Source organism: Chrysochloris asiatica, unplaced genomic scaffold, assembly GCF_000296735.1.
Source record: "Chrysochloris asiatica unplaced genomic scaffold, ChrAsi1.0 scaffold00064, whole genome shotgun sequence".
Taxonomy (NCBI): Eukaryota; Metazoa; Chordata; class Mammalia; order Afrosoricida; family Chrysochloridae; genus Chrysochloris; species Chrysochloris asiatica.
In genome coordinates, this window is record NW_006408582.1 from 14,606,180 (window position 1) to 14,619,531 (window position 13,352).

Below are 13,352 nucleotides of genomic sequence, written 5' to 3' on the forward strand. Positions count from 1 at the left end.
TGACTATCTCTTGTGTGGTTTTCTTGATTCTTCCTGTTCTGTGTCTCCAATCACCCGTATCCAAACGAATCTTAGGCTTTCTTCAGATATTTTCATTCTTTTTTCTGCTTACACTTCTATCTTAGTAATATTCAGAGATTTGTCTTCAAGCTTGCTGATTATGGCTTCTATCCTTTCAATTCTATTCCTTTGCCTTTTCAGTGCATAATTCATTTCTGATATTTTAGTATTGATCGTTTGGACCTGTTTTTTGCAGGTTTTGAATAGTCTCTAATGCTATATCTATTTTATTTTATTGTTCCTGTAACACTTTCCTGACTTTTCCTTATTTTCCTTGACCTTTCTCTGGACATTTGGATGCACTTCAATATCATTCTCCTAAATTCCTTATTGCACAGTTCCAAAGCCTGTACTCCTTCCAGTGCAAATTCTAGCTCTACCTATTGCTTTTTTTGTTTGAGCTACTCTGTCTTGTTTCTGCATGTGAGCAGAAATTTTCTGTTGCTTTTCAGGCATTGTGGTGTTGTTATATTTGTAATAATTAGATGAATGTATGTTGACGTATTCTTAAGTTCTCTCTAATTGTCTCCTGGTAGATGTGATCAGGAGATGGGCTTCTCTTTTCATTTCTCTTACTTCTCAACTCAGAGTGTTTTTAGCAGGTGTTAGTTGTTTATGCTGCTCTGGTATGTAGCAGCAGGTATTGGTGGTTGCCCAGATGGTAGGATTTTATAGGGTGAGATTGTAATTTGGTTATATGAGTGCAATTGCTGTCTCTTATTGGTTAAGGCAAGAAGAGAAAAAGCGCCCCCAAGATAAAACGGAGACAAAAAAAACCACACACACACAAAAAGCCAGACTAGACATTAAAGTCCAAATTGAAATACACACACACACACAAAATAACCCAAAACCCTGTGGCAAAATATGAGTAAGACTTCAGCACCCTTTATGGCCTCTTGACTTCACAGATGCCTGAGAAAATTTCAAGATGTTCTCATTGCACGTTATGATATAGCTCAAGGTTTTGTTTTGTTTTTGGCATTCCCTCCTCCCCCCCGCCCCCTTTTTTTTCTTCTCGCACCTCAAGTCCATTCAGGTGTTTCTCTTAGTGAGAACCAGCCCAGGGCTGGCCAGGCCCCTTTGGAAGACACTCCTGTTGTCTCCTCCCACTTCTTTGATTCTGTGCCCAGAGTTCCTGCTGTGCAGAGCCTTGTGTGTGCATATCAGAACCTTCCCTGGAGGTGTCCACTTGTTCAGTCATCCTTTCTGGTCCCCAGAGTGGAGGTGGGTAGACAGAGGAAAATAAAAGAATGGAAGAGAAGTGCTCACACCTCTATTGCTGCTGATCCATCGGACCTCTGGAGATGGGAGTTATCTCTTGACCTTGTATTTGCTCACTCCCATTCAAAATGGTTGGGCCAGGACTTGCTGGTTGCCTCAGATTAGAAGTCACCTCCTTTCTTGCTTCTGACCCAAATCTTACTCCTGGTAAGCATTCAGTCCCCTTATTTGTCTCTTTATCTGGTGTTCAGAGTTCCAGGACCATCCTCTGAACCTGTTTCATCCAGTAGTCCATGTTTTTACTGGCGGAGGTCTACACAACCTCCTGCCTAGTCTACCATCAAGCCCTACCTCTCTTATCACAGGTTTTTAATGAGTCTTTCTCTAATTCTGATGCCACATTCTTCAGTCTCTTGAATGATTTGCTCTGAATACAGATTGAATAAGTATGGTGAAAGGATTCAACCCTGGAGCACACCTTTCCTGATTTTATACCATACCAGTATCCCCTTGTTCTGTTCAAATGGCTGCCTCATTGTCCTCATGAGCACAATGAAGTGTTCTAGAATACCCATTCTTCAAAATGTTATCCATAGTTTGCTATGATCCACACAATTGAGCACCTTTTCATAGTCAATGAAGCACAAGTACACATCTTTTGGGTACCCTAAAGTCAAGATCTATCTGGTATCATCAGTGATATCCTTCATTCCAAGATCTCTTCTGAAACCAACTGAATTTTTGGTAGCTCCATGTCTATGTTGTGAAGTGCCATCGAGTCAATTCCAACCCATAGCATTAGTGTGGCGCTGTGGGTTAATGCACCAGACTGCAAAGCCGTTTAAACTGCAAGGTAGGTGGTACAAGCTCACCAGCTGCTCTTTGGAAACCCTATCAGGGTTGCTATGGTTCGGAATCGACTCAATGACACTTAGTAACAACAATGTCTATGTACTGCTACAACCATTTTTGAATTATCTTCAACAAAACTTTACTTGCATGTGATATTAATGATATGTTTGATGATTTCTGTTATATCACCTTTCTTTGGAATGGGCATAAATATGGATATTTTCCAATCAGCTTTCCAGATAACTGTCTTCCAAATTTCTTAGCCCCCAATTCTATATCAATTTGTTGACAGTTTTCAACTTGTATTCCATCAATTCCTGGAGCCTTGTTTTTCGCCAATGCCTTCAGTGCAGCTTGGATTTCATCCTTCAATACCATTGGTCTTGATCATATAGAACATCTTGAAATGATTGAACACTGACCAGTTCTTTCTGATACGGTGCTGGTGCTGGTGCTGGTGCTGGTGCTGGTGGTGTGCTGTGGAGTTGGTACCAACTCATAGTGACCCTGAATAGGGTTTCTGAGCCTGTAAAGCTTTATGGAAGCATGAAGCCTAATATTTCTCCCTTGGAACTGCTGGTAGTTTCAAACTGCTGATCTTGAGGTTAGCAGCCTGATTCATAACCACTATGCTACAAGAGCGCCTATCTTTCTGATATAGGGACTGTGTATTCCTTCCATCTTCCTTTGATGCCTCTTGCATCATTTAATATTGTGCCCATAGAATCCTTCAAAATTGCAACCAGAGGCTTGACACATGGAGGCTCTCAAATACAAAAGTTTTGACTTGCTGAATGACATCTCACAGTCAGAGACAAATTTAAGGTTTGTCAAGTAGGTCATGGTCTGGGCACCACTTGAAGAGGGCCATCAATAAGCAATTTTTATGGCTGTCGCAGCTGTGTTCATAGCTAGCTGAAAGATCATTTGGAAATTTAAAACTAATTACTCTAGGTGCTAATTTCCGAGATCTGCTACTTTCAGTGGTGCCCAGGACATTTGCCATGCCTGCTATACTTTAGATACACCTCTGAAACTGTGGGGTCAATGTCCTTTCCCTAGTGGAGAAAGAGCCAGCTCAGCTGCGAAGTCACTACACAATCAGGCTGGACTGTGGGGGTCGAAGGTGTAGGATGGCATGGGAGCAGAGGGTGGGGTTGTCTTAGACCATGCACACCCTGTTAACATTCAGGATTTTGTCTCAGACAGAGCCAGGTACATTGTGCGAGGTGATCACCTCAATTCCCAGTCCTGTGTTCTGTTCACAGTCCCCTCTTTTAGCTTTTCATCAAATCAAAGTGATCTTTATCACTTTGCCTCAGGGGCATTCCCAGTGAGATCCATATGCAGCCCTCTCCTGTTACCATAGTTCCCTTCTCCAGTGTCTTCTTTGGAAACCAATGCCCTCCCCACTTTCTCCCTAGGCATTTACCATTATCAAACCATCCTATCTATGTTCCGCTTCCAGACTATCTTGGAGTCTTACAGACCTGACCTCTCCCTCAGCTTCCTGGACCTCCAGTGGTTCTTTACACTCAGCCCAGTAAGCGGAATTTCCAGGCCAGGCACTCGGTTGTAGCCTTGTTCCCATGGGAGTGCAATGGGAGATTCTCCATACAGAATACAGATCCCTTCCAAACTCTTGCCTTCAGTCTGTGCCTCAACTGTAATTTATGAAAGGTCATCTCCCTACCTAATCCTAGCCAATACAGTAGTTTGACCCTCAACTTCCCCCTCTTGTGCTACTTAAGACAGCATCAAGACCCTGGCTCCCAGGCTAAGGATCTGATTACATTTACTTCATCTGGCCACTCTTTGATGTCAGAATCCTGGAATATAGGGCCAGTCCTCCAGGCCAGGTTCCCTAGTCAGCAAGCCATGAGTTATCAATTGCCTATTCCACAACCCATCCCAGTCCTTAGATTTCAAGCACTCGGCAGCAACACCTCCCCAAAGTGCAGGCAGCCTACCCACTCCTGCTAGCTGCATACACCCCGGGCCCTGAGAGGAGCCCATTTTCCGTGCTCTGGGCAGCTTCTCAATTCTGCCAGTGTGGGAAGTTTCCCAGAAAGGCTCCTGGTCTCTTTCTCCCCTTTTCTTCCTCCCACACCTATCTTGTCCATTTGCTGCAGCTTAGAACCCCTGGTATGTTTCTGAGGAGTGCTTCAGAACAAGTCATTTATTTCCCACAACCCCTGGCTGGCTGGACTACCTCCTTCCTCCCTTCTGCTGGTGGGGCTGGGCAGTGCCCAGTCCCATGATCTAACTGACTCACCCTGGGGGGTGGGAGATGATGTGGGGCAAGACCAGCTGCAGCCTGAGGAGTTTCTGGCAGCTGGGAGGCAGTTTCCATAGGAGTCTTCTGCCCTCATCCCAACATCTTTTCCCTCACCAAAGACCTCTTGTGAAGTGCTCCCCTTTCCAGTGACATGAATCTTTTGAACCTGTCCCCAAAAAGTGCCTCATCCAACCAGTCCCATAACCACTCTCCTCACAGATGTTACACAGCTGCTGTTTTCCTGGAGGTGGAAAATATTTGCTGTGAGCAGGAAGATTCAGTCTGGGGAGAGAAATCTCTACCCTGTTTCTCCTGAACTACAAGCAGCCTCATGAGCACACACACAAGCTCTTGGCCAGTCCTAAGAAACACTTCTCTTTTTGTGACTTGGAAGACCCCTCTCCACACTTATTCAGGGCCAGTTCTTCAGACACTGCCTCCACTCTCAGCCAGCCTGTACATTCTGTTTGCTTCACAAACAGCTTTGCCCCTTCAACTACTTGCGAGCTACTAACCTCAATTCACCCCACCCCTCTCCTTGAACACAAGAGACTCTGTGAAGCCAATTCTGAGTCTACCCCATGGGCCTGGAACATGACTTCTTCCTGCCTCCCCAGCAGTGTGCAGAGTCTGAGGTAAATGGCTTCACAATCCTGAAGTTAGGGCCAAGCTCAAAACCACCTGTGAGCAAAAGCAGAGATATTTCAACATGTGAGCTCTCAACAGGGCGAAGGGCTGAATGTGAAAAGCCTGAGATCTCTCAGCCTCCATGTCCAGATGTTAGGGACCACCACCAGGTCACCAGAAGGAGAAGGAGTCCCTTCTGGGCCTTTGCATAAGCAGTTCCCTAGTCAGAAAACTTCCTCTCCCTACTTCCTTCACTGAGATAATGCTTACTTACCAGTCAAGTCTCAGTCTAGACACTACTTTCTCCAGGAAGTCTTCCATGAACACCTCCCACCTCCAAGTCTAGGTTTATGGTCCTTTCTCTGTGATTCCCTAACAATACTACTAACAAAACTCTAAAATTTACATATATATGTTGTTGTTGTTAAGTGCCGTCACGTTGGTTCTGACTCATAGTGACCCTGTATAGGGTTTCCGAAGAGCGGCTGGTGAGTTTGAACCGCCAACCTTGCAGTTCAAAGCCACCAGCCACTCCTCGGAAACCCTACTCAGCGTCTCTATGAGTCAGAACCAACTTGTCAGCACTTAACAACAGCACATATATATTTCATTTAAATAAACATATACACTGTTGTTGTTAAGTGCTGTTAAATTTGTTCTGATTCATAACAATTCTGAATAGGGTTTATGAGGAGTGGCTGGCAAGATTCGAACAACTGACCTTGTAGGCTTATCCTGCAGTACCACACCAGGACTCCACATACACACACACATATATATATACTTATAATAGACATATATTTATGTTGTTATTAAGTGCCACTGAGTTGATTCCAACTCATAGCAAACGTGTATAGGGTTTCAGAGGTTGTAAATCTTTAATATCTTATACATAAATAGATATTGTTCAGCTGGCTCTGACTCATGTGTTACAGAGTAGAACTGCTCCATAGGGTTTTCTTGGCTGTAATCTTCACAGAAAGAGAACACCAGGCCTTCCTTCATCAGCACTGGTGGATTCAGACAGTCAACTTTTAGGTTAATGTTGTTGTTGTTGTTAAGTGCCGTCAAGTCAGTTCCGACTCATAGTGACCCTATATAAGGTTTCCAAGGAGTGGCTAGTGAACTTGAACCACCAAGCTTAAGGTTCAAACTGACCTTGCAGTCCAGCATATTAACCCACAGTACCATGCCAGGTTAATAGTCAAGAACAAATTTCTTGTGCCACCTAGGCTCTCTTTATATATGTGTGTGTGTGTATATATATGTGTATTTGTGTATATGTATATATACACAACACATATGTACATATGTATTAACCTATGTACACTTATATATGTGTGTACGTATATTTATGTATATAATGATCCCTCATCATACTGAGAACTGCTTTAGGGAAGGGATTAAACTTATTCTAGAGGGTATCCTTTGTGCTGATCTAGTACCTGGCAACAAGTGTTTAATATGTGCTCAATAAGAACTAGGGATGAGTGAATGTTTGAGGGGTACAGAGATGACACCGCCAATTGACTACTCACATGTCATCCACAGAAGTCTTCCATGGGCTATACTGGCCTTTTTTCCAGGCTGCCATTTCTCTGGGTTCCCTCCAGGCTCCTGATTGGGATGAGCAGAAATGAATGGAATTAGGGCAGTGGATGGCAGTGGGTTACCCAAAGAAGCACCACAGATAAGTCAACCCAAGTGGAAGGTCCAATCCAGGGCTGGAGTATGGCTTCTGCTTTCCATGTGCAGTGGACTGAGACCCTCCAATCATGGCAGAGGCCACCCCAGGGTGTCAAAGGGTTAGATGAGAAACAAGAATTTGGGTCATGGTCCATCCCGTTCTGGGGACATTTACAGGTTCTGAACTGTTTTGATAATCTGGAAAGAGTTGTCAGCTACCAGGGGTACAAGGAGTGCAGTAAATAGGAGGTGGGGGAATTCACAAGGCAGAAGGGAGGGGAGGGAAGCAGGAAAAATGAAGACTCTGGAAGGTCTGCAGGGGCTGAAGCGAATAGAGGTGGACCATGACGTTTGCATAGCCTTGGAATAATATGATACAGGGATCAAGACACAGGCTGAAGGGGTAAAGGAGAAGAAATAATGTTAAATTATTTGACTGTTCACAAAAGGATAAATACAGCATAAGACCATTATTGTAAAAGCTTAGAAAAGATGTCCGTAGTAAAGGGGAGGGGAAAAAAAATTATTTTTCTGTTGGTTACCAAAGGTGGGAGGGAAGAGACCGTGAGGCACGGGTTAGGGAAAAGAACATTGTGGCTTGGTTGAGGAAGGGGTGGGCAGAACACAAGAAGGGGGAGGGAGATCGAAAAACAAGGAAGATAAGGGAACATGTAGGAGCATTTGCATGGACTAAATGGGATGAGAAAGAAAAGAGAAGGGCTGATTGGTCTGAAATTTGGGGAGACTTGGGAACCACTGAGCCCATGGACACTGATCTAGCCACTGGGGGTTAGAGCTGTGAGTAAATTGTCCAGCTGATATGAAGTGGGGGAAGGGGCGCAAGAATGTCCAAACTTTTAGATGGTACCTATTTGACCTAGCTTTGATGGCTTAATGATTAGAACTCAACTAGAGGAAGACAAAGAAATGTGATACAAGAAGCAAGTGTGTTGTTGTTGTTAAGTGCCATTGATTCAGTTCCGACTCATAGTGACCATGTACAGGGTTTCCAAGGAGCAACTGGTGAGCTTGAGCTACTGACCATGTGGTTCAAACAACTTTGTAGTCCAGCACATGTAAGTTGCTACAATTGGATGAACTTGACCTTATCTAATAGATGTAGTAGCACAAAATACCAACTGAGAGGAAAGACATCTTCAAATCAAGGAACAATCATGTCCCTTCAGTATACAGGGCTGATAGGGACAGGTAACTCAGACACTGGCTACCTAAGTGTGCGGGGGGCAAAGGGAGGGAGGGCTATAAAGACACAAAGTGGCTGGCCTACAAGTTTTCATGAGGGAGTTTAATTTCAGAGCAAATGGGGGAAGGTAGAATCTCCACTGAATAGTTTCCATCTTGTCTAGATGCGTCAGGTAAAAAGAGATAGGGGTAGGATTCTTTTGATTTAATAGTAAGTAATTGTTATCATGACTAACTGTGATTGTCACAATTGTAAAGGTAAAAGATGTGTAACAAAAAGTTAATCTTATATTCCAGGAACAGAGGACCCTAGGACCATCAAGGGAGAAGAGCACAAGCGGAATGTGGGAACCTACCCAGAGAAGCAGCGACACCAGAGTCGAAGGCAGAGACGATGGCATGGAGAGGTAGCGCATCTGAGGACTCTAGACTCATGGAAAGAGAAAGGCTATGTGCTGATGGGCAGAGGGCTGGTTTGCAAAATATGCCCTTGGTTGTTTAAACAATTGTATATTCCTGCGTGTTTTTGTGTACATCAAAAAAGGGGATTGTAATCATTACAATGAAACAAGATATGGTTGCTTGAGTGCAAAACTGATATTCTGCCATGTAGACTATCACTCAGTTGACAATAAAGGCTTTAAAAAAATTTAAAAACAGAGTTATCAGCGGCCCATCAAGAGTCTTGGGTTCTGTCATCACATAACTCTTGTGACCTTGGACAAGTTCCCTCTCTCTCTTTGGGCCTCAGGTTTCTCATGTACAGAGTTGGGTCAGGAGACCCCCAAATCCATTCCAACATTGACATCCTAGTGCGTTTCTAGGATATAAGGCTTGCATTTTAGTTGGTAATCCTTTTCACTGGTGCAGCTCCTGACCCAAATTGGGACTTAGCAAAATCAGCTGATGGCTGCCAAGACTGAGAATGGAAGGGGGAAGTTTTGTTTTGTTTCTCTTTGGAGGGGTGTGAGGATTAGCACATAGTAAGAGGCAGAGAGAGAATTTTAATCTTATTTTGAGATCCTGCCCACCTTCAGTTTCCTTTTAAATGGTCAATCACAATCTTGGAACCAGCCCAACTAAAGAAAATTCTAGAATTTCAAGAGAAGTAGGGGATGATCAGGGAAAGGCTTGGATAGGACAAATGGATACCTCAGGATGCAATTGGCCCAGTATATTTAAGTGGGAATGGAGGACCATCCCATGTGGCATTCCCTGTACCCCCATCCCAGAAACAGGAGGCAGGGAAGCCTAATGGTTGCTTTGTGGACAGGGATGTGGGTAGACTGGAGTGAGAGGAAATCCACATGGAAAAGTAGTCATCACAGTAGGTGGTGTCGTTCTGGGATCTAGTCTCACCTCCACCAAGAACCAGCTATGTGACTTTGGACAAGAAACTTAAATTTCTCTAGCCTTCCATTGGGGATAACGTTGTTCCATTTTTGCTACCTCCTGCTTTTGCTTTCCCTCAAAGACCTCCACTTCATAATTTTGTGTAAAGAAGGAACCCAATTCCCATCTGGACAGTATATTGAGAGGTAGGACAGAGGATCTGGATCCAGGCTATGGGGTTGGAATTCCATTAATGAATACAGCTAACGTAACTGATTCAGAAAATCCCATCCCTACTTTGGTACTGGTGACCTGGGATCTTCTGAGAAAATGAAATGGAAACCAGGGAAGGAATTAGTGAAGGAAATTTAGGGAGCATTCTGTTCAGAATCCCCAAGGCCTAGCAGTTCTCACAACTTTAAAAGCTGCTCAAAGCCAGAACGGAAGCATTCCCTCCAAGTCTAATCTGACCAGGAGAGAATCATCCACTGTCCCATCCACTGGTAGAGGGGTAGGAGTATGGAAGACTCTCTATCCATCCACATAACCCTCCCAATGAAATACTTATACATTTGGCCCACCCCATGAAATACTTACTATAGCTCCTATTCAGCAGAGAAACATGGGCTCTTGTTTGGTAATGTCTTTAAAGAGTTGCAAATCCTATCATTAATGCCTTCGGCAATGATACATAGCCCTGGGGGATTGCATGCATGGCTAGCCACCCCAAGTCTCTGGGATGTTGATTTCTCTGGACAATGCCTCCAAAGTTATCATCAGGTAGACATTCTACAACACTGGCACAGAAGTTACAAGGCAAGGGCAAAAATGCAACCCACTGTCAGTGCTTCCAGGCCTGAGAAGTATTTACTGTAATTAAGCTGCAGGCCTCAGTAGAGAAGACGGCCCCCATTCCTTAAGCCACACAAAGCTAGAAGTGAGAAGCTTTAAGGAGGATGAACACCCCAAAATAGACTTGTTTTTTTTTCACAACTTTTTCATGAGACATTGGCATCTCTTGCAGCCTAGAAAAAAAAATAGCCTGAACTGTTAACAAATAAAGATTATAAAAAGCCCCAACTGTTCCTCTCAGGTTTCCATGTGGCTGTGGTGTTGTAGAGAAGGGGATTCTGGAGAGAGGACAAGGGAGGTGTGTGCCCAGGAGGCCCTGATCTCTTCTCTCCTGACCCATTTTCTTCCTCAGTATCTTGTTCTGTCTAGAGCTCACATGGATAATTGATGTCAGGGATGAGAATGTCTTTTGTTGACCCTCAGAAGTGGTCCACTGTGAGTGTGTAGTATTGTTTTCTGCTTCCAGAAAAAGAATGCATGGCACAGAACAAGGCATCTGACAAACAACCATCTTGCAAGGAGGCCAGTTTAAAGTAGGTTCCACTAACAGAGAGGACAAAATTTACTTAGTAAATATATGGTGGGTACAAGGTGCTCTTGTCAAGGTCAGCTTAACTTGAATTTGGACTTGCCTTGGACATTGCTAGATGTTATTAACCACACATGAGTTTGGGGTTGTAGTTGCTTTTGACCCAGGTTAAAGGATTATCGAGGGCAATATCAATGGGCTCAAGTGTGGCAACGATAGTGAGGTTGGCCCAGGATTGGGCAGTGTTTCGTTCTGTTGTGTATAAGGTCGCTATGAGTCGGGACCGACTGGATGGCACCTAACAACAACAATAGCATCCAGAATAGGGTCTGATTCTCACTTGCCATACTCAGTTTCCTTTATAAATCTCCATGCTAGACTCCAGCAGTGATCTCTTATACCCTCTAGGCCCTAAACCCGAGAGTCTTCTTGGTACATACTTGGACCACAACAACAAAAGAAAGAGAATGAGTCAAAAGTGCAGAAATGGATCTAAGGAGCCCCACCCTCCAGAGTTCTCAGTAAAGTAAGGTGGTTGAGCTGGATAATATCTGAGGGAGGGTTCACATGGCCCTGACTTATCATAGAAGAAAATTACCTCCAGTACTTCAGAGCTCTGTGTCCCCACAAAGTCTAGGATCCAGGGCTCACTCCATTCCACCTTTGCGGGCTCTTCTCTCTTAACTCCTCTTTCACTCCCTACCACTCTGTTATGGATTGAATTGTGTTTCCTTAAAAAAAAAAAAAAAAATTCCAAATTGTGGTTCTTATGTACATGACCTTGTTTGCAAATAGGACCTTTGAAGGGAAGGTGCTATTAGACCTATTGCTCATTTATTGACTATCTTGTTATCCAGCATTTTGCATTTATGACAATAGCAAAAAGTAGACATGTGTTAATTTGGATGACAAGAGAGGGAGTCAGGAAAAAAAAGAAAGAAAAGATATAAATAAAAGTAAAAATACACACACACAAAATATGTTGTGCCGTGGTGTCGGTTCCGACTCATAGCGACCCTTTACAGGGTTTGCAAGGCTATAAATCTTTACGGGAGCAGAAAGTCTCATCTTTCTCCCATGGAACAGCTGGCAGTTTCTAACTGCTGACCTTGTGGTTCACAGCCTGATTCGTAACCACTACGCTACCAGAGCTGCTTCATACTTCAAAACATACTTCACATTAAATAAGCCATGCATTAAATCACATTATATATATGATAGGAAACTACAGCACCTCTACAAGAAAAAGACAAATAACCCAATTAAAAAATGGGCACAGGACATGAACAGACACTTCACCAAGGATAAGATGCAAGCAGCCAACAAACATATGAAGAAATGTTCACGATCACTAGCCATTGTTGTTGTTAAGTGCTGTTGAGTCGATTCCGACTCACAGCCATTACAGAGATACAAATCAAAACAAAAATGTGGCATCATCTCATACCTGCAATAACAGTGAAGATCAGAAAAATAGAGGACAATAAATGCTGGAGAGGATGTGGTGACTGGGACCCTTCTACAATGCTGGTGGGAATGCAAAAATGGTCCAACCACTCTGGAAAACAGTATGGCACTTCCTCAGAAAGTTGGAAATAGAAATACCTTACGATCCAGCAATTCCTCTACTTGGTATGTATCCACAAGAAATATGAGCCATAACACAAGTAGATATATGCATACCAATGTTAATAACAGCACTGTTTACAATAGCAAAAAGATGGAGACAGCCTAAGTGCCCATCAATGGAAGAATGGATAAATAAACTTTGATTCATACACACAATGGAATTATGCCACCTTGAAGAATAACAAAGAAGCGGCAAGCCACCACATAACATGGGTGAACCTTGAGGACATTATGCTGAGTGAAATTAGTTAGTCACAAAAGGAGAAATACTGTAAAGGGCCATTATTGTAAAAGCTCAAGAAAAAGTACCCACACTAAAAGGGGAAAAAAAAAATTCTTTGTTGGTTACCAGGGGTGTACAGGGTGGGGTAAAGGGAGGGAGGGGAAGGTGGAGCACAAGGTAGGGAATGACACAAGATAGTTTGGGTGCTTTCGGGGGGGGGGGGTGGCAATACACTAGAAGCGGGAAGGGAATGGAAGAACAAGGCAGGTGGAAGAACATGTAGGCAGGTTTACATGGGCTAAGTGGGACAGAGGTAAATAATGATGTATGTTCAACCATGGAACAACAGGGCTCTGGGATATAGGGATTGAGGCATGGTTTGAGTGGGTAAAAGAGGGGAAATAATGTTAAGATGTTTGGCTGTCTTTTGAATCTTGGTTTCCCATTTCTAAAATAGACACTTGAGGGGGAGAGAAAGGAATAGCCAGAAACATCACTATAGAAAGAGTATAAGTCTGTCTTCAGCCTATAACTGATTGGAATACCTAACATGAGGCTAGAACTTGCCCAGTGAAGAAGGCTTCCTGTGGATCCTTTGCATTGCATAAGACCATAGGTGGAATCTGGATCCAGAATCTTCTGAGGTGGGAAATTTCCACTTGAAAGGACAAGCAGACCAGCCTAAAGCTGCTAGAAGAACAGAAGATACATCTTGAAAGAAAGACCAGCAGGAAAAATAAAAAACAATAATGGCAGTCTGACTGACTACTACAAGAACAAGCAAGTTGCTCACCGGGAGAGCCATCAGAGCAAGTGGTCAGTTCCCCTCAGGGCAAACCCCCTTCTAAGAGTGAGAC